Source organism: Equus caballus, chromosome 1 (assembly GCF_041296265.1).
Source record: "Equus caballus isolate H_3958 breed thoroughbred chromosome 1, TB-T2T, whole genome shotgun sequence".
Taxonomy (NCBI): domain Eukaryota; kingdom Metazoa; phylum Chordata; class Mammalia; order Perissodactyla; family Equidae; genus Equus; species Equus caballus.
This window is the reverse complement of record NC_091684.1, coordinates 156,237,640-156,258,813: the sequence shown is the minus strand read 5'-3', so window position 1 is coordinate 156,258,813 and position 21,174 is coordinate 156,237,640. Positions and strand designations below refer to the sequence as shown.

At 36.8% G+C, this 21,174-nt stretch overlaps 1 long non-coding RNA gene across 3 annotated transcripts; it reads right to left on the bottom strand.

The window, feature by feature from the left end:
* Positions 1-2,368: 2,368 nt before the first annotated feature.
* On the bottom strand, positions 2,369-17,803 carry LOC102150535 (uncharacterized). 3 transcript variants are annotated; one of them, XR_011440138.1, is made up of 4 exons: positions 17,657-17,797; positions 16,560-16,701; positions 2,920-3,265; positions 2,369-2,597 (listed from the first exon to the last, which is right to left on the bottom strand). It is a non-coding gene; the product is annotated as an uncharacterized lncRNA (long non-coding RNA). The 3 variants fall into 3 exon arrangements; XR_001378977.3 differs by lacking the exon at positions 2,920-3,265 and having other exon boundaries at positions 17,657-17,803; XR_002799862.2 differs by lacking the exon at positions 2,920-3,265 and having other exon boundaries at positions 2,369-2,602.
* Between the last annotated feature and the right edge of the window lie 3,371 nt (positions 17,804-21,174).

The window sequence follows — 21,174 nt, the reverse complement described above, 5'->3', positions numbered from 1 at the left end:
TCCTTTTACAAATGAGGAAATTGAGCCTTTTATTGAATAAATTGTCTTATATCACCATAAATGAAGAATCCAAGATTTGAAGTTAAGTTGAATTTAAAAATCAATGTTTTTAACTGCTATATAGTGAATCCACACAGGACAATGGGGAACCCCTTATTCTGGAGGGGCAAGCAAGTCTTGCTGAGACCCACACAGGGTCCCACTTATCAGGGGACATCTGGGTGTGCATACTGTCATACTAATCACAGTGGTCCTCAAGTTCTCTTTTTGCAAAACCTGTTCAAAAGTCAGACTTTAATTTCAGTCTTCTCCCCCAACTATCAATAACTCCCCTGTATTTCTTCTTCTGTTTCTAAATGCTACTGCACATGACAAAGGAAAATGAGGATTTTAGAAATATGATCTCTTTCATATTTTATTCAAACTGCAATGCCCCCTACAAATATTATTGTGGTATCATAGAAGCATATTTGATTTTTGTCCCCAGTTCCTGTCACGGAGCTCCTAAAACCCTTGGGATTTCCTGAGTGATAGGAGCCTCTTTTGTTCTAATGAGGTGAGTCTTGGCAGCCCCCAGATAGCTTCGGGATGAGGGCCAGTCACCTGCAAGACCAAGCCTTGATTAGAAGCTGCAACTTTCAGCCCCATACACCTAACCTCTGAGAAGAGAAGAGGGGCTGGAGATTGAGTTAATCACCAACAGCCCATGACTTAATCAATCACGCCTACATAATGAAACCTCCTTCAGAACCTGTAAACATTGGGGTTTAGAGAGCTTCTGGGTTGGTGAACACATTGGTGAGCTGGGAGGGTGGCATGCCTATAGAGGGCATGGATGCTCTGAGCCACCTCCGCCATACCTTGCCCTATGTATCTCTTCCATTTGCCTTTTCTTGACTTGTATCATTTATAATAAACCAGTAAAGAGTTTTTCTGAGTTCTGTGAGTCATTCTAGGAAATTATCAAACCTGAGGGGGATTGGAAGAACCCCAAATCAGTAGTAGACGAGGCAGAAGTGTGGGTAGCCTGGGCACCCCATTTGTGGCTGGTGTCTGAGATGGAGGCAGTCTCATGGGACTGAGCCCTTAACTTGTGGGATCTGAGCTAACTCTCGGTAGTTAGTGACAGAATTGAACTGAATTATAGGACACCTATTTGGTGTCAGAGAATTGGAGAAATGGTGTTGGAAAACATACCTGGTATTTGGTGTTGAGGAGGAAAAAAAATCTCACACATTTAGTGTCAGAAATCTTGAGAGTAAAAACAGTCCAATTGTCTACCTAGGAATGCTCTTTGTTTTCGGCTTTGTGGGACTTACCATCTTCCTGTGTGGAGTACTGTAGGCATTAACTAACTAGGCTGAAAGGAAAGTGTGCCCCTTATACTGAGCGGTGCTCTTCTTCCTAGTGTTTCCAGTGTTCTAGCTACAGCAGGTTAGGGGTAAGAGGTGGGTGTTTTACTCTTTCATGTCCTCTTTCTGTTACACAAGGGTGGACTCAGCTTTTGTGAAGCCTGAAGCTCATACAATTAAGTGGGCGCTCTTCTGGAAATGTAGTGCAAATACATTGTACATCTGCACAACATGAATGCGTTGGTGAGGCTCTTCCCAGGAGTTAGGAAGAGGCCCAGGAGGAGGAACTGGGCAGCTTAAACTTCAATAGCTTCATGGTGTAAACAACCTCCCCCTCTCTTGGGTGATGCTGATCTTCTGAAGTGATAGAGCAAAGAGAACATGGCACAGGCAGAACATCTGTTTCTGAACCAGAGAAAATTCCCCAGAGTACTGGGAGGGAGGGGTCAAAGGGAAGCGTAGGAGGTCCCAGGGGAAGGCGATATCCAGGCTCTAGCAATGTCCCTGGCATCTAGCAGGCAATTTGATAAATGTTTATTGACTCAATAAATGCACACAGACGATTTCCTTGAGGGGTCTCACAGGTAGATTCATTTGATCTAATGATTCAATGAATTAATTCTGCATTGGTGAATTATGTAGATTTTAAATGAAATCCTTTTTTAAAACCCTGTATTTCTCTATTTTAAACATGAACCTAGGACTTTGACTCTGTGATCATTCTCTATATGCAGGATGCCAGATTGGTTGTCCTGCTGCTCCAGAAAAATCAAGTTCATGATAGAGATGTGCGAATCCATATCCACATATGGTCAGACAAGCCTGATCTGCAGAAGGGCATGGTGAGCTGGGAGTGCATCTGTCCCGGGAAGAGTGCACGCCCAGAAAAAGTGGATTGTGTCCGAGCTTCAAGAAACTGTGGTGTCCAATGTATTTATAATATGTTTTCAAGGCAAAATTCCAGGGATGTGTAAGTGTAAAGAAGAGGAGGAACAAAAGCAACATTTGAAACTCAGTAAATTCCAGATGATTTTAATCAAAATTATTTCCAGTCACTGTCACTCCTGAGCAGCATTTTCTGCCATGAGGCACCAGGCCAGTCAGGTTCCTGACAGTTTTCTTCATCAATCCAGGAAATATATAGCGGGCCATTTGCACCATCTGCTACCCAGGTGTCAGTCGTTGGAAGGCAGCTAGGAACTCGGGAAAGCATGCTGGAATACCATTTGGAAAAAACCCTGAAACCTGCTCTGGGAAGAGACGGGGAACATATTGAGCCTGAGGAAGAAAGAGACTCCACAAAAAGAGCACGAAAAAAGCAAGGATATATGTTAAAGCTCTGACAAAGCAAAAGAAATTCTTCTGTCTCCTCTTAGCCAATTTGATATGATTCTTGCTTCTGGGAATCATAAAAAATACAAATATTTCCTGGGCATTTTGTAGTGGTTGATATTACACTCTTTATACGTATGAATATCTCCTTGTAATAATATTTGTGCACCTGTCTTTTTTTCAGAGTGGGAACATAGGGGAAGAAATCCCTGTTACAGGGCATCCAAATCCTCACCTCATCTCAGGCTGTAATAAAAATCTTCACTGCCGTTACCCTTCTGAAATAATTACCATCTTTATTTTGAGACAGGTTAAAGTGCAATCTTGACACAGTTGGTGTTAGAAATGCTGGCAGCCTTCATCTCCAGTGATGCGGCCATTTCATCTGCCACAGAATGAACTGTCTTCCTTCTCAGTTGGGAACACAGTACAGAGCACTGAGAAGATTTTAGGCAAGGTGGGCTTAGCATGGAATTGCCTCCAAGCGCATAGAAGGGGCGTGGTTTTGTCTGTCCTTGTTACCGTCCAAGCACCCAGGTAACTGTTGCAGTCCTAGGAGTCAGTAATACTCACTGTACCTTCTGCGTTGGAACAAGACAAAAATGTGTAGTTGGTAAAATTTTCCCTTAGTTTCATCACACCACTTTCTTTAGTGCTGCTTCTGCTTTTAAGGGCACTTCTCCATCCCTTTCCTCTACGTCTTCCCTCCCACGGAAGTTGCTTATCTGTTGGTTTATTCCAACGAAAACTTACTTAGGGCTTGGGAGAGTTCATAGGGACCTAGGCTGTGTTGAGTAGAGTAATGTATGTCCCTTTTTAAAGAATACAAAAAGTACTCCTGGATCTTGAGTATTAACTTATGATTTTTATTATAATGTTACTTAGTATTTATGAACATAAAACTAGGTATAAGCTCCATCTGCTTATAGCTCTTATACATGAATACATCCAAGATAAATTTACATATTAAATATGAAGGAAACTACAAAACCAATAAAAGTCAAATTAACAGCATTAATTTAATGTGACAGATAAACCTGTTTTGCTAAAATCAAATTGACTCTCACTCGTGCATATTTTCCTCAGTGCTACAGTGCAAGTCCTCTCAAATTTGGCATGTACGTAACTATTATAAGCTCTGGGTGACTATACAGATGTACGGTGGGGGATGTAGGACAGCGGTCGTTTTGACATTAGGACTTGCCAACATCAGGAAAGTTGGCTTGCCAGCAAATTAAATGGATTCAAAAGATTCTACTATATTTAAAGCCCTTCTTTCTTTAATTTTTAAAAGTAATCCTGGAATTAAAAAAAAAATTACACTTAAGGCAACAACTCCATTAGTGGTTACTTATAGGTTTTCCCACCATACGCTATTATTATTACCACTAAAGAAAAGTTATCAGAAATTTATCTCCCCTGGTTCATGTTTTATTTTTACCTGAAAAAAAAGTTCTATACATATTTAACTATTGAAACAGAATTTAACAAATATCGAAGCTAAGTCCTTTATAAACACCTGCATTTTTTCCAACTCCATTGTAAATCTTGCTCATTGTACAATTTATTCCAAGTTTTTTTCTTCACACCTTCAGCAATATTTTCTATGAGTCTTCTCGACATCTTTGCTGATAGAAGAACACATTTTAGTTTATTTCCATATTGCTTTTCATGTATTATTTCAGCCATTTTTACTCTATCAAGAAGAACAGGTATTTACCCAATGGTAAGTTTTTTTTTGTTCTTTTTTAGATTTTTTTTTTCCTTTTTCTACCCAAAGCCCTCCGGTACATAGTTGTATATTCTTTGTTGTGTGTCCTTCTAGTTGTGGCATGTGGGATGCTGCCTCAGCGTGGTTTGATGAGCAGTGCCATGTTCACGCCCAGGATTTGAACCAACGAAACACTGGGCTGCCTGCAGCAGAGCACGCAAACTTAACCACTTGGTCACGGGGCCAGCCCCCTCAATGGTAAGTTTTACTTTGTTTTTGTTTTTTGCTATTTGCTATTAAATAAGAACCTTAAAATCAACCTCCAAATGTTTATCATTGGTTGATTTTTTAATTTTTAACTTTGAAATAATTATAGGCTCCGAAGCAATTTTCAAAAATAGTCGAGAGGTCCCATGTACCCTTCTCTCAGCTTCCTTCAAGGATAACATCTTATATAAATCAAGGATAACATCAAATATCAAAACTAGGACATTGGCATTGGTACAATCTGCAGGCCTTATTCATTATTAAAGCTTAGTGAAGCTTTGTAAATACTGGCTTGAGTATAAAATGGCCTCAAGTACTACTGAAGAAATAATTCAGGCGCCTATTATGAACTGGCTACTTAGTTTGTGAGTGTTTTGCCTCCAAGGTGTCCATTACCTAATCAACTGAGGGAAAATCTGTGCTTGGGGCAAGGTTCTTTATTTATAATAATGGATATAAATCATGTTCCAAATAATCTTATTGAGAATTTCTTTGCCTAGGCTGACGTTTTGTGCAATCTGATTAGACACCTTTTAAAGAGATTGATACGTGGCTCACAGTTTTCCTAGAATTAGAAACGCATCAGTTCTTTTTGTTTTATACTAGTGAATGCACTAATGTATTAGCTTCAACCTAGTTTCCTTTTTCAGTCACTTTTGTTTTGAGTATTTAATTGAAATTAGATATTTATGCAGTAAAACTACTCATCTGGGCACGCGTAAGCTACATAAATTGCTTAATATGAAGGAATGATTAAGAGCCCTGTTAATCTCCCCTCACGTTTATGTTGAGGAACTCTCTATTCCCTCAAGATTACCTCATATATTTCATGTGACATCCAACTTATGTAACTTGTGAATAGACTTTTTAAAAAAATAGGACTTGAAGGGCCTCGCTTGGTGGTGTAGTGGTTAAGTTCACATACTCCACTTCAGCAACCCAGGGCTCACTGGTTTGGATCCCGGGCATAGACCTACACACTGCTCATCAAGCCGTGCTGTAGCAGCATTCCACATACAAAATAGAGGAAGATTGGTGCAGATGTTAGCTCAGTAACAATCTTCCTCAAGCAGAAAGAGGAAGATTGGCAACAGATGTTAGCTCAGGGCCAATCTTCCTCTCCAAAAAAATAAATAAATAAATAATAGGACTTGAAGATTAAACACTTAATGAATCATCTTATGTCTCTTTTGGAGGTAATGAAATCCACTTAAAAACACTAACACACAAGATACAAAGCCCTCACTGTTTCTTCTTCCTTTCTAGCCTCATTCCTTTGTGTTTACCAGCTCACAATACCAAACTACTGTGACCTCATCACATACGTTTTGTTATTTCACAGCTCCTCTCCTTTATAAATACTTTTCCATCCGTCTGGTGTTCTATTCCTTCCTTTGCTGAACTGGAGAACTCCTATTCTTTCTTTGAAAGCCAAGCTCAGATTTCCCTTCTCCCAGGAAGCTTTCTCTTTTCTTTTCTCTGTATTACTTCTTTGTTCCAGGTGAATTCACTGATCTCACCAGCCTATAATTTGTTATTACATCTCTACTCAGTAGAGAGTAGGAGCTATGTCTTATTCTTCTTCCTCAGACTTCAGTTTCTTGAATCAAATTGATTTTAGACTTGATCTCTTCCCCAAAAACAATGACTTGCCTTTATAGAATCCTGACTACTTGAACCACATGGAACCCACCAGAAAAAGTATAATGATGGAGTGAGAGTATTTGACATTACAGTTTTTAACTATGAGGAGTTTCAAAACTGATGCAACTAGAGAAAAGAATTAACCTGTAAAAGAAATAGCAAATTTCTCTATGATGGGTTCAGTTATATTGCTATTATGAAAGGATTCTGAGGACAATAAACAACTTTCCCTCATAACATTCAGGATTATTGTCTCCACTGTGAATTAAATGGCCTCATTTTCTTACTCATAAGGATACAGTGAATATCTCCTAGGCATTTTGTGACCCTACCTCGACCTGTCCACCCCTCCCTAAACTGTATTGCAGCCTCCAGGACTGTAGAGTATATTATATGGAGTGGGGGGAGGGACATGTCTCAAATTAGACTTTAAAAACTTGTATGCTTTATGTTCCTATATCCTTCCGGAAATGAACCCCAGGGTATACATTTCTTATTTCTTTTCCCTCAGGAGGGTGCCAAACACTTGCTCAGGCAAAGGGGAGAGAAGCTGCTTTGGGCTCTCCTTTCTTCTCCTCTGAGATTTGCTTTATAAAGGAACTTTTACTGGCCTGCAGCTAAAGTTCCCCCATACTGTATTCCTGAGTGTGTAATATCCATTTGTTGTAACTCTCCTCAAATGCCAAGTCACCTGCCAAGTTTTATGGTTAATTGTTATATTTTCACTGCTTTTTATCTGTAAAGTATTTATCTCAATATGCACAGAAGAGATATTAACTCAGACATCCCAGTGACCAAAAGAGTATAGAAAGAGGCAGTAGAGAGTTAGGGCAAGAAAGAAGGGCATAACTTAGCTCACTAGATGCTTGGGGAGTTATGGTAGATGAAGCATTGATTTGTTTATCCTCAGATAATCCATCCCAGACTTGGAGACAAAACAGGGAAGACAGGATTATTTCTTTTTCTTAAGAGCTGGTTGTTGAACATTTGCTAACTTATCATTGGGAATAGATTGAATTAAGATGACAAAAGATGTATCCAGCACCAAGACTGTCTCTCTTATGCTATTGTGCCTACCATATATACTGTCACTTACTAACAGCATGATAGTTTGTGCCTTTACCATATTTAGTACCATTGTCAGCCAGGATCTTGGAAGGGGAAAATAGCTTACTCAAAAAGCATCTTTTCATCAGGATTTAGGGCATAGTGAATAGAAACTAAAAGGAACAGTGCAAATAATAGTGGAGAGCTTTTATTATTTTTAGCCTTAAGAAGAATGGGAAGGGATTCATTATCAGAATATTCCAGATGCAAAAGCTAAAGGCCTTCATCACTGCTAAATAAGCCTTACAAAAAAATGTTAAAGGGACTTCATTAAACTGAAATGAAAGGGAGCTAGTTAGTAGGAAGAATACACATGAAAGAATAAATCTCACTGGGAAGGTAAACATATAGTAAAAGTGGTGAATTAATCACTTAAAAAGCTAGTATAAAGGTTAAACAACAAAAGTAGTAAAAATAACTACAATTACAACGTTTAGTTAAGGGATACAAAAGATAAAAAGATGTAAAATGTGACATCAAAGACGTAAAATATGCATGGGGAAAGTAGTAAGGTTGAACTTTACAATGGGATCAAACTTAAGTTGTTATCAACTTAAAATAGACTGCTATAGATATAAGTTGCTATATGTAAGCCTCATGGTAACCACAAAACAAAAACCTATAGTAAATACACAAAAGATAAAGAGAAAGGAATATAAGCATACACTAAAGAAAGTCATCAAACCACAAAGGAAGAGAGCAAGAGAAAAGGAAAGGAACAGAGAGGAACTACAAAAACAGCCAGGAAGCAACAAAATGGCAATAAGTATATACCTATCTATAATCACTTAAAATGTAAATGGACTAAATTCTCCAATCAAAAGACATAGAGAGGCTGAATGGATAAAAAATGCAAGACTCATCTATATCATGCTACAAGAGACTCACTTTAAATGTAAAGACACACACAGACTGAAAGTAAAGGATGGAAAAAGATATTCCATGCAAATGGAAACCAAAATAAAGCTAGAGGAGCTTAGATCAGACAAAATCGACTTTAAAACAAAGATGGTAGTAAATGACAAAGAAGGGCATTACATAATGATAAAAAGTTCATCCAACATGAAGATATAACATTTGTAAATATTTGTGTACCCACCATATGAGTACCTAAATACATAAAGTAAATATTAACAGACCTAAAGGGAGAAATAGCAATACAGTAATAGTATGGGACTTTAATACCCCACTTACATCAATGGATAGATCATCCAGACAGAAAATAAATAAATAAACATTGGCTTTAAACCACACATTAGACCAGATGGACTTAGATATTGACAGAAGCAACAGAACACACATTCTTCTCAAGTGCACATGGAACATTTTCCAATATAGATTATGTGATAGGCCACAAAACAAGTCTTCATAAATTTAAGAGAGTTGAAATTATATCAAGTATCTTTTACATCCACAAGGATATGAAACTATAAATTAATTACAGGAAGAAAACTTTAAAATTCACAAATATGTTGAGATTACACAACGTGCTACCAAACAACCAAAGGGCCAATGAAGAAATCAAAAGAGAAATCAAAAAATACCTTGAGGCTAATGAAAATGAAAATCTAACATACAAAAATTTTATGGGATGCAGCAAAAGTAGTTCCAAGAGGGAAGTTCATAGCAATAAATGGCTTGCTCAAGAAACAAGGAAAGTCTCAAATAGACTAACTTTACACCTCAAGGAACTAAAAAAAGAAGAACCAATGAAATCCAAAGTTAGCAGAAGGAAGGATATAACAAAGATTAGAACAAAAATAAATAAAATAGAGACTAAAGAGTCAATAGAAGAGATCAATAAAACCATGAGCTGGTTCTTTGAAAAAAGATAAACAAAGTTGATGAACGTTTAGCTAGATTCATCAAGAAAAAAAGAAAGAAGACTCAAACAAATAAAATCAGAAAAGGAAGAGGAGACATTACAACTGATACCACAGAAATACAAAGGATCATAAGAGACTACTATAAATAATTATACACTAACAAATTGGATAACCTAGAAGAAATGGATAACTTCCTAGAAACAGACAGCATACCAAGACTGAATCATGAAGAACTAGAAAATCTGGACAGACTAATTACTTGTAAGGATATTGAATCGGTTATCAGAAACCTCCCAACAAACAAAAGTCTAGGACCAGACAGCTTCTCTGGTGAATTCCACCAAATGTTCAAAGAAGGATTAATACCAATCCCTCTTAAAAATCTTCCAAAAAATAGAATAGGAAGGAACTCTTACAAACTTATTTTAAAAGGCCAGCATAACCCTATACCAAAACCAGACAAGGATGCCACAAGAAAAGAAAATTATAGGCTAATATTCGTGATGAACATAGATGTGAAAATCCTCAGTAAAATACTAACAAACCAAATTCAACAATACATTGAAAGGATCATACACTATGATCAAATGGGATTTATTCCAGGGACATAAAGTTGGCTAAACATCTGCAAATCAGTTAATTGATACACCACATTAACAAAATGAAGGATAAAAATCATATGATCATCTCAATAGATGCAGAAAAAGCATTTGACAAAATTCAACAACCACTTATAATAAAAACTCTCAACAAAGTGGGTATAGAGGAAATGTACCTCAACACAATAAAGGCCATATATGACATGCCCATTGCTAACATCACACTCAATGGAGAAAAGCTGAAAGCTTTTCCTCTAAGATCAGGAACAAGATAAGGATGCCCACTCCGACCACTTTTAGTTAACATAGTATTGGAAGTCCCAGCCAGAGCAAGTAGGCAAAAATAAATAAATAAAACATATCTGACTTGGAAAGTAAGAAGCGAAACCGCTACTATTTGCAGATGACATGATATTACCTATAGAAAACCCTAAAGACTCAAAAAAAAAAAAAAAACTGTTAGAACTAAAAAAAAAAAAATTCAGTAAAGTTACAGGATACAAAATCAACACACAAAAATCTGTTGTGTTTCCAAACATTAATAATGAACTATCAGAAAGACAAACTAAGAAAACAATCCCAATTACAGTTTCATCCAAAAGAATAAAATATCTAGGAATAAATTTAATCAAGGAGGTAAAAGACCTATATATTGAAAACCACAATATATTAATGAAAGAAATTGAAGAAGGCACAAATAAATGGAAAGATATTGCATGCTCATGGATTGGAAGAATTAATATTTTTTAAATGTCAATACTACCCAAAGCAATATACAGATTTAATATAATCCCTATCAAAATTCCAAGGGCATTTTTCACAGAAATTGGATAAACAATCCTAAAATTTGTATGGAACTAGTAAAAATCCTGAATACCAAAGCAATGTTGAGAAAGAACAACACTGGAGCCATCACACTCTCTTATTTCAAAATATATTACAAAGCTACAGTAGTTAAAATAGTATGGTATTGACATAAAAACAGACAAATAGATCAATGGAACAGAATGGAAAGTCCAGAAATAAAGCCACACATATATAGTTAATTAATTTATGACAAAGGAGCCAAGAATATACAACAGGGAAAGGACAGTCTCTTCAATAAATGATGTTGGGAAAAGGGGACAGCCACGTGCAAAAGAATGAAACTGGACCACTATCTTACACCACACACAAAAATTAACTCAAAATGGATTAAAAACTTGAAGATAAGACCTGAAACCATAAAACTCCTAGAAAAAAACATAAGCAGTAAGCTCCTTGATATAAGTCTTGGCAATGATTTTTTGGATTTGACACCAAAAGCCAAGGCAACAATAGCAAAACTAAACGAGTGGGACTTCATCAACCTAAAAATCTTCTGAACAGCAAAGGAAACAGTCAACAAAATGAAAAGTCCACCTACTTAATGGAAGAAAATACTTGCAAATCATATATTTGATAAGGGGCTAATATCCAAAATACACAAGTAACGCATGCAACTCAGTAGCAAGAAAACCAAACAATCCAATTAAAAATTGGCAGAAGATTTGAATAGACAATTTTCCAAAGAAGACATACAGATAGCCAACTGGTACATGAAAAGATGCTCTACATCATTAATCATCAGGGAAATGCAAAGCAAAATCATAATGAGATATCAGCTCACACCTGTTAAAATGGCAATCATCACGAAGAATAGAAATAGCAAGCATTGGCAAGGAAGTGGAGGAAAGGGAACCCTTATGCACTGTTGGTGGGAATGTAAATTGGTGTAGCCACTATGGAAAACAGTGTGGAGGTTCCTCAAAATATTAAAAATAGAAGAAGCATATTGATCCCTCAATTCCACTGCTGGGTATTTATCCAAAGAAAATGAAAGCACTAACTCAAAAAGATATACATACCCCCATATCCATTGCAGCACTATGTACAATAGCCAAGATATGGAAACAACCTAAGTGCCTATTAGTGGATCAATGGATAAATTGTTCTGTGTGTGTATATATATATGTATATATATATGTTGTGTGTGTGTATATATATATATATATATATACACACACACAACATATATGTTGTATATATGTTCCACACAATGGAATATCATTCCGCCATAAAGAAGAAGGAAATCTTACCATTTGCAACAATATGGATGGACCTCGAGGGCATTGTGCTTAGTGAAATAAGTCAAAGACAAATACTGTATGATCTCTCTTATATGTGGAATCTGAAAAATGTATATATATATAAACAAGCTCATTGATACAGAGTACAGATTGTGGTTGCCTGAGGAGGGGGATGGAGGATGGGAGAAATGGGCGAACTACTTTTGGTTTTGTTTTAGTTTAAATTAAAAAACAAACAAACAACAAATGAGAATCACAGAGGCTATGTAAGGAGGGACACTTGACAGGACCTGTGACCTCTGGAGGAAGGATGCCATCAGCTTAAGGCAACCTCTGAGAGGGAGTCAGAAGAATACTTTAATGTCACTGTTTTCCCTTTGACAACCTGCTCATTCTCCCTATTGTCCAAACCCCCTTGTAAGTCAGAGGGCAATGAAGCCCATTGAGGTACTTCCTATAAATCAGACTCATAGGGCATAAACTAGAGTGGAATAACTCTGGTGGTGTAAATGGAGAATATCCAACACAGAACACATGAATGTTGGTTTTACATGTCTCTTTCTGGTGTGTGTGTGCCTGTGTGTGCAGCATGCAAGATACCAGGCCTCAGAGAACTGCTTTTGTCGATTCATTCTGAAGCAGTAACTAGCCATAAGCTCTAGGTTGCCCCAGCAAGGCCCTAAGCAAACATAGGTGCTAGGGTTACTCTGGGTCCAAGATCTCAAGTCACCATTCTTGCTGTTTCTTGTCATTTGGCAGGATAATGACTATAATTGGATACAGTGAACACTAGATGCGAGTGTTTCCTTCTTCAAGGAACCGTCCGTAGTAAATGGTTGACGGGAGGAATTGGTGAGTTTTTCCAAGCGGGTTCTTCTGTGCTCTTGTCCATGTCATGGAGGCCTCTGCCCAGTGGTGTGCTGCAACTGGTTTGTACCAACTCACAAGAGCCAGTTGCTTGCATCGCTTCCCAATTTCAATTCAGAAAATCACGTTGGTAGCTTGAAATTGACTGTGGTGTGAGAATTTATACCCTGGAAATTGGCAAACTCTATAAGTCACTTTATTTGCTTCTCCTAGAGAGTTTGCTTGTAAACATTGAGCAGCACACCACTGCCTTTGCATATGGAAGTTCTCTGAATAAATTATGGAGGAGAGTTCTAGGAGATAGAACTTTCTGCTGAGTCTCATAAGGAAGGATTTACCCTCCTTGTTTTATCATTTTTCTCTCAAAATTTGATTTCCAATTTTCCTAAAATTTTCCAGTTTTTGAATTATCTTCCCCTTAACCACAAAAGTACCAGCCCACCTGAGTGTTAGGGAATTTATAACTTTCATATCGGCTTGTAAAAAGTCCTGAATCAGTCTGCATATACTCTTTTTTGTATTATTTTTTAGTTACATCTGCATGACTGTTTACCTATTTTATTGTGTATATATCAACCCAGCTGAGTTACTCCAGGTCAGTTGGGATGGGGACTTTTGTTTGTCATTGCTATATCCTCCTGTGACTGTGTCAATATTTCCATTCAATCAAAATGATGGACTGTGATGTATAGGATGCTGTGCTGGATGCTGAGGGCCACTGAGGGAGAGCTGGGGTGCAGCAGATAACCTGAGGGGTTTAGGAAGACATTTTTATTTATCACCTTCCTTCTTGGATAATTGTCATTTTTATGTAGGGGAGGTGTCCTGGTAGTGCCATGGATGTTCAAAACACATCGTTTTCAGATGTGGAATCAGTAACAGAAGGGCATTAGAGATGAGATTTGCCTTCGAGAGCTTACTAACGCTGATCGAAGCCAAAATTTATTTGTTCTGTTTGTGCTTCTAGATCCCTTCTCCTCTCTTTTCTGCACTGCTGTGAGCCCTGGGAGGCAGACCTCCATGGACTATGTCCTGAGGTTCCTTTGCATTCTACTTCCTACTGGATTTGCTCAACAAGGGGCACCAACCGGAGATCAGAGGAAGAAGAAGAGATAAATCAGTTTAGCCATGACTCTCTCTGCCAATATCAAAGGCTGTCTCCAATCCCCATAGTACCCTCCTTCCCCGACGGCCCCTGTCTCTTCATGTTAGGGGTGGTAACGGCTCCATTCTGGTAGATGCGTAACAGACCCTGGGTGCATCACCAAAGCCTGTTGGTTCCCTTAACTTCCTTAAAAAAAATCCTTTATGTAACACTCTTCAATCACCTCATTACATTGGACCATCTATCACCTGTTAGGACCCTGACTAATACACTGCTTATAATGGTGTTTTAAATACGGATTTTTGGCTAAGAGAAAACAGGGAGAGATGTTTTCCATTGCTGGTGGGACTTTCTTGTGTACCAGCCCCAAACCAAACTACAGTACTTTGTTGGCTCCCAGATTTCCCTGGGGGATCTCAGTCTTCCAAGGAGGAATGCCATTCCTTTTGGCCTCACCAAGTTATTCTAATGGCTCTCTGTTTTTTTTTTTTTTTAATTGCAAATGATACTTGGTTCGTGACTTCCTTTCTCTTTTTATTGCACCCCAACCTCATGCCCATCCTCTTGTCTGTTTCCCTTAATACGACAGTTACGCCTCAAACTCCATTAAGTGTAGCAATTTCTTCTAGTCCGGGAGTATTTCTGCAGTTGCAAATAATCATGTGAATGTACTAGATTTATTAAAGCATTTGGAAATATCACTATGGCTATAAATGTCTGTAGCATTTCCAGAATATAGAAAGGCTACCGGCAAATCTGCCAGAGAACAGTCTCTTACCAATCCTTACACTAGCACTTCTACATCTGTTATGCTTAAAATTTTTAAACTAATGTATTCATTCCAGGAACAGCAGAACAAAAAGATATCCAGCTAGGAGATCTATTTTCATATCAATATTTAAAATGCTTTCAATATTCACCATTTCACGCTTACTAAATCTCCCATGACTTCTTGCTTTCAGGAAATCCATCAATTACAAACTAAAGCGAACATATAAAGGAACCTGTAAAATGCAATACACATTGGCAGGCAGGGAGTCCAAAGCTCACTAGAGAGAGCAATTAGCAAAATCTCTCCCAATTCATGCAAATGAATAAATTTGTCACCATCTTGAAAATACATATTTATTATTACTCCAAAGAGAGGCAGTCAGAGTCTAATTTTAGAATCTGGCCTCCAGGGGAAAGTATTCTATAAAGTGATGAACATGAATAGAAAATTCACACTAAAAAAATAAAATGTAAAAAACAAACGTATTAAGAACGTTAACAATACTAATGAAATTATGGAAAATAAAGCAATGGCTTTTTTTGCCTTTTAAACTGGAAAAATGTTTAAAAGATAATATTGATGAATGCTGAGGGAAAAGAATGTTATATTGTGATTAAAATCATGATATTTGAAGTCACACGCTTGGGTTTGAGTCTCTACTTCATTTCTAACTGAGTAACTTTGGACATTTAACTTAATCTGTTTGTGCCACAGTTCTTTAATCTATAAAATGGGGATGATTATAATACATATTACAAAGTTATTGAGAATATTTAAAAATACAACATCTGTAAAATAGAACAGACTCTGCCACATGGTAAGGGCTTAGTAATTATCAGCAATTATTATTACAGCTATGATGAATGATGACCTGTGGTGAGAAGGGCAGTGGATTGGGTGTCCAACACTTCTTTATACTGTAATGTGAGTACAAATTGGCATAAACTTTCTGGAGGGAAGTTGCATATCTACCTTTAAAAAGTTGGCTTTCTCTAATACCTAAAACCATTTCTAAGCATTTATCATAAGGAAATTATCACAGAGACAAAGATGTCTTTCCAAGGATGTTCATTTTAGCATCATTTATAGACAGTCATTAGACATGATGTCTAAAAATGGCAATATAAAAATCTTTCAATGGAATATTATGTAATAAATAACACTTAATATTATTTAATGTTTTAGAAAACATATACGTAAAAAAGCAGAATATAAAATGTTTATGTAGTTGGACTCTAATGTTTACTTTAAAATATAAATTTTTTAAATTACATGTATGCACAAAATTGTATATATAAAATGAAAACTTCATATATATATATATATGAAAATGTGTAAAGAAATTCATCAATTATTGACTTCAAATGGCATTATTGTGGGTGATTTTTGTTGACTTTTTTATATATTTGTGTTTTTTAAGATTTTTATTATGAGCATTAATTAGTTTCAAAATTGGAAGAAAATCTGATAAAAATCTTCTTAAGCACGCTATATGTAATGAACAGATGTTCAAGCTAGAGAAGTCCTTGATCGTCTCCCACTCATCTTTCTTTTCCTGACAGTTGCATGCTCAGTTAGCTGCATTTACAACTTCACGCACAATTGCTAACCTTTTGTCATAAGTATGACTGCAATTACCTGGGCAGCAACCTTGAACCAATTTAGTACCCAAACATAAACATAACTCATCTCCATTTTCAAGGTACTTAATAACTAACATTTACCTGTCATTTATTGAGAAGATACTCTATTCCAGACATTGATATTTTGCATGCATTCTCTACTTTAATCTTTGCAATTATCCTGTGAATTAGGTACAATATTCGCTATTTTATGGGAGAAGAAGAATTCAAGACTTATTGAGATTACCTTGTCCTCCACAGTTGCACAAATCTCAAAACTGGAATTTGATGCCAAATCAGTTGGACTCAGAGACTAAGCTTTACCCCCTGTGTATGCTGCCTCTCCACAAACGCCTCCTGCATTACCCGGCTTCTTTTCTTGGCTCTCACTATTGAGAAGAAGAGGAAAAAATTATTCCAATGTGTCATCAAAGATTTATTGATGTCTGGAAAGTGATTATAAAATAACTTGGAATGTAACAGCTGTGGTTAATATATAAACTAAATAAGCAGACTAAATTGGAGATTAGTTGCAGACATTTTCCTAAAGACAATATATTTACCAAAAAATAAAAGAGGAAAGGATTAATCAAATATAGGAAATATTTGGCAAACCATAGTATTATTTTTTACAAGAAAAACAATCTGCTTTATATGGACATTAATTTCTTAACAGTGAAAATATTTCTTGTCTTGTTCTGTCTTTGCAGTGATGATTTTGGTGGATGAGTGGATTTTCTTTCCCATCTTTTTATCATAATGATGTTCATATGATCCTTTGCAGTTATTCTCAGGCCACATTAATGTAGTCTTGGTTTTCTAATGGGACAATTAAGGCAAGAGCAATGATATATTTTTCACATAAAAATATATGAGCTAAAGTAGAAATTGATTCTGTTCCTGGTTCTACCAGTGATTTGCTGTAATTGCCTATTCAGAGAGGATAGGGTTAAATACCATCTCCTCATTTGTGTAATAAAAGGGCACTTCATAATCACAAACTTGTCTTTTGTGTCATTCTGTGGTTCTGGTAGTACTAGAACATCATTAGATATACAGTAAATATAGAATGAATACATATCTTTAAGTTACTTCCTAATCCTATCTATTCTTCAAGGCCTAGCTGAAGCCTCACCTCCTTCATGAAGATTCCCCTAAGTACTTAAGCTGCCGGAACTCATAAATAGTCAGTACAGTAATTACATGCTATCTTTAAACACTGCTTAATAAACTCACATATGGAAGTCCTTGTTTTAAAATAAGTTGTAAATCAACTTGACAGAGACAGGTTTTTAACTCATAATTCTATACACTCCTTGGGTTCAATCACAGTGTTGGTCTCACCGTTGATGCTTAGAAAATTCTTGTCAAATGTGGAGCAAATTTGTATCAGCAGCTAGATTCAGAATTTTTGATGTCAAGACATTTCTCTTATCGAAGTGATGCTCCTCAGATTGCAGCGCGGGTCTTCCTCTATGCCTGATGCTGTTTGATCACCATCACCATCACAATCATCATCGTCATCACAATCATCATCATCATCTTCATGCTCAAGAAGCATTTATTTGGTCCTTCTGGGATGAATGGGAGCAGCCCAAGCTTTACCTTCGGGTGAGATGAGAAATAGTTGGCTATCATTCTCTATGTAATAACCTTTCATATGTTTAAAGACTATTTCCAGAGTCTAAGATCATTAATTTTAAAAGAGCCTCAAACTTTGGACAAGGGCAATTGCTACAGAGGATGGAATGAGAAGAATGATGGAGAACATGTTATGGGGAGAGGAGGGAGTGTGTATGTTACCAGCTTACTACACATCTCTCCACCCCGCATAATGCAGCAGGCAAGTGCAGGAGAAGATGAGCTGTCAGTCTCTTGGTTCACATCATTTGTCATGAGTCCTCTTGTGCCTGCAAAGGCGGGGATGACTCTGTTAGTATGCAGAGCTTGTCACAGGACCAGCAGTATCTATGCACACTGAGTGCACTTTTGCTCTTGTCAGTTAATGTCACTGAGAATGGCTGTATGACAGGATGGCAATTTTGCCAGTGCTCTTGGCAGTTGAAATTAAAATTAAATTCCCTAATACAGATTTAAAGAAGATAGATGGTTTTCCTCACTCTCCAAAGAGGTGGAGGATAAATTTAGAGCACTCTTTTGGCAGTCATGGTTTACATTTAAAAACTCACCTAAAATCTGTAGGATAGCCTTGAAACAGGACTAAGTTTTGATGAATTAGATAAAGGATTAGAGACCACCTTGAAAAATATGCATGTGATTTCCACATTGAACTGCAAGCTTCTAGGATTAATCATTTTGTGTCATTACTCACACACCTATTCGCAAAGAGGTAGTTGTTTCTGGAAGATGGCATCGAAAAAGTAAAGGCCAGTTTGAATAGAAATCCAAATTTGATCACCCATCCTCTGAAGAGAAGGGAAACCACATAACTTCAGCTTTCAAAATCACCTCTTTTCTAGTTTTTTTTTTTGTCCAAAGTCTGAGTTACATATTTCTTGACTGTATTTCATTTTCAGTTCTTATGTCTCCTTTTTATTTGATTCAAGAGGATTTCTCTCTCTATATAAGATATCTTCCTTGATTTTTGCTTTTTAGTCCAAGGAATTCAATTAAATTCATCTGGAAGATGGAAAGCTGAGCCCCATACAGGTAGTAACAAATATTACAAATATTGAGAAGGATGTAAAAATATCCTGATTTGAGATGCAAGGGATTTAACAGTACTCAGAGGTTTTAATTAATTAATAATTTATTTTTTCTTAGTAATCATTTCTCTTCTTTTTCTAATTCCCTTTGCTTGGGCACTGGAAAATATTCTTTTGCCAGAATGCTGAAGCCGACGCAAACAGACAGGCTTCCTCATCCCCTATCTTTCTCTAGTAACTGCTCCCTGCTCCCACAGCCAGAATTGGTGTCATTGAATATGTATACTTATATAGAGATGATTCTTATCCGTACTAGCTCCATTCTATGAAGTTGTTGCAGACATTGAGTTAGCAAACACCGAATCAATACAGAGTTAGGCTCCTATGAGCCTCTCATCACAACATTCTTGTGAACTGATCAGTACATAGCCTTGCTTTATGTGTGTTTCTGTTTAAAGATACCTTATTTAATATATATTGCCAAATCATTAACATTGAACTCAAGACCAACAGCTCTATAACTCATGCTTGAATGATGGGTATCTAACACATATATTTCTCTGGAAGGCATTTCACAGCCTTATTGCACTTTGTAACACTAGACAGCACTTCAGTCCTGCAACTGGGGTCATTTTAAACAGCGAAATCAACAAAAAGCACAAATTTTTAAAAATGTGGCACTTAATGGACCACGAAAAAGACACTTGTTTACAGTATGAGAGTTGAAGCAAGAAGACAGTGTCACCTTGTTTGACTTCAGCTGGGAATGTGCATTGGGTGATTCAAATTTTCTTCCCTCTCCATATGTCTGCGAATGACCATGAAAGCCCCCTAAGTATTGACTTTATCCTTACGAATGAATTTTAGCAAGTAGGTGAACTTATAATGTGGAAGCCACAGATAATAAGGGTCAATTGTCTCTATGTGTGTGTGTGTATGTATCTCATCTAAATTAATTGCAGAGGAGCAATTTGCATAAACTTAACAAATTTAGCAGCCTAAATTGGCAACATTAATAACTTCCTGGGCAGTCCTTAGATGGGGAGAGACTCAGTCTTACCGTTCACCTTCTGTGTCTCCCCTTACCATTGCTCACTAAAGATACTGATCCACAGAAGTATGACACTGAGACCTTCAGTTCCCCACAGGAGAAAGCTATAATCCTTCCACAGGATTTCTCTGCCTATTCGTTAACGTTATGTCCTAGCCTGGAGATTCCCAAAAAGAGAGAGAGACCCCACTTCTCTCTCTTCTGTGTCTTCTTGACATTTAGTACACTTCCCTCGATCATATTACATGTTACAGAAGCACCACTGTTATGTACATAGCATTGCTTATACTTGCGAACTTTTATTTAAAAAAGGAAGCTACATTCAAGTTAAAAACCAGTCAAGCGTGACTACTACTAACAGATGGTGTTAGTGTTTACTTATATAGCACTTTGGTCCAACCAAGAAACTGAATCTGAGGAGAAGTTTTCAGAACCTAATATGTATGTCAGTAGAGCAGCTTCTATACTTGTGAATGCGTCCATCTCCTCCATTTGGCTGTTTTGAAGGCAGCAATGGTGTTTTATTGATTTTTGTACCCTTCATGTATATCATAGTGTCTGATACTGGATAGATACATCTCAACAAAATATAATTTGTTTTGAATAGAATAAGGTATCATCACTGAATTCAAGAAACTTTCATTTCAGTCAAGTTTTTTTCAGTTCAGAAAATGTTCTCCTCTCTATGAGAAGATGGGTTGAATTTTAGGTTCACCAATTTGAAAGGGTAGGAAGTTTTTTCTGGTTTTTCCAGGTTGTTCTTTTTAATTTTTTTTCTTATTAAAACAATACCATGTTTATTGTAAGAAAATTATAATATATACAAACAAAAAGAAGAAAATAAAACTCATCAATAATTCTTCTTCTCAGTTATAATAACCCTTAATATTTTAGTATATCTTCTTTTTTTTTCACGTATCATCCCATCTAGAGTAAAATCTACTCCTTCCCCGTCCTCTACCCTAGACTGAGAATTAGAGAGTTACTGTTACTTTTGTGAATGTGGCTTATTTCTCTGGGGTGTGACATGGTTTAAAGCATTTCTTATTAAATTTTCCATTGAAAAAATGTTCTAAACAAAGTTCTTTGTTAATAGGTAGAAGATCCACAGGAGAAGGCACAAATAAATATGCAGGTTATTGGAG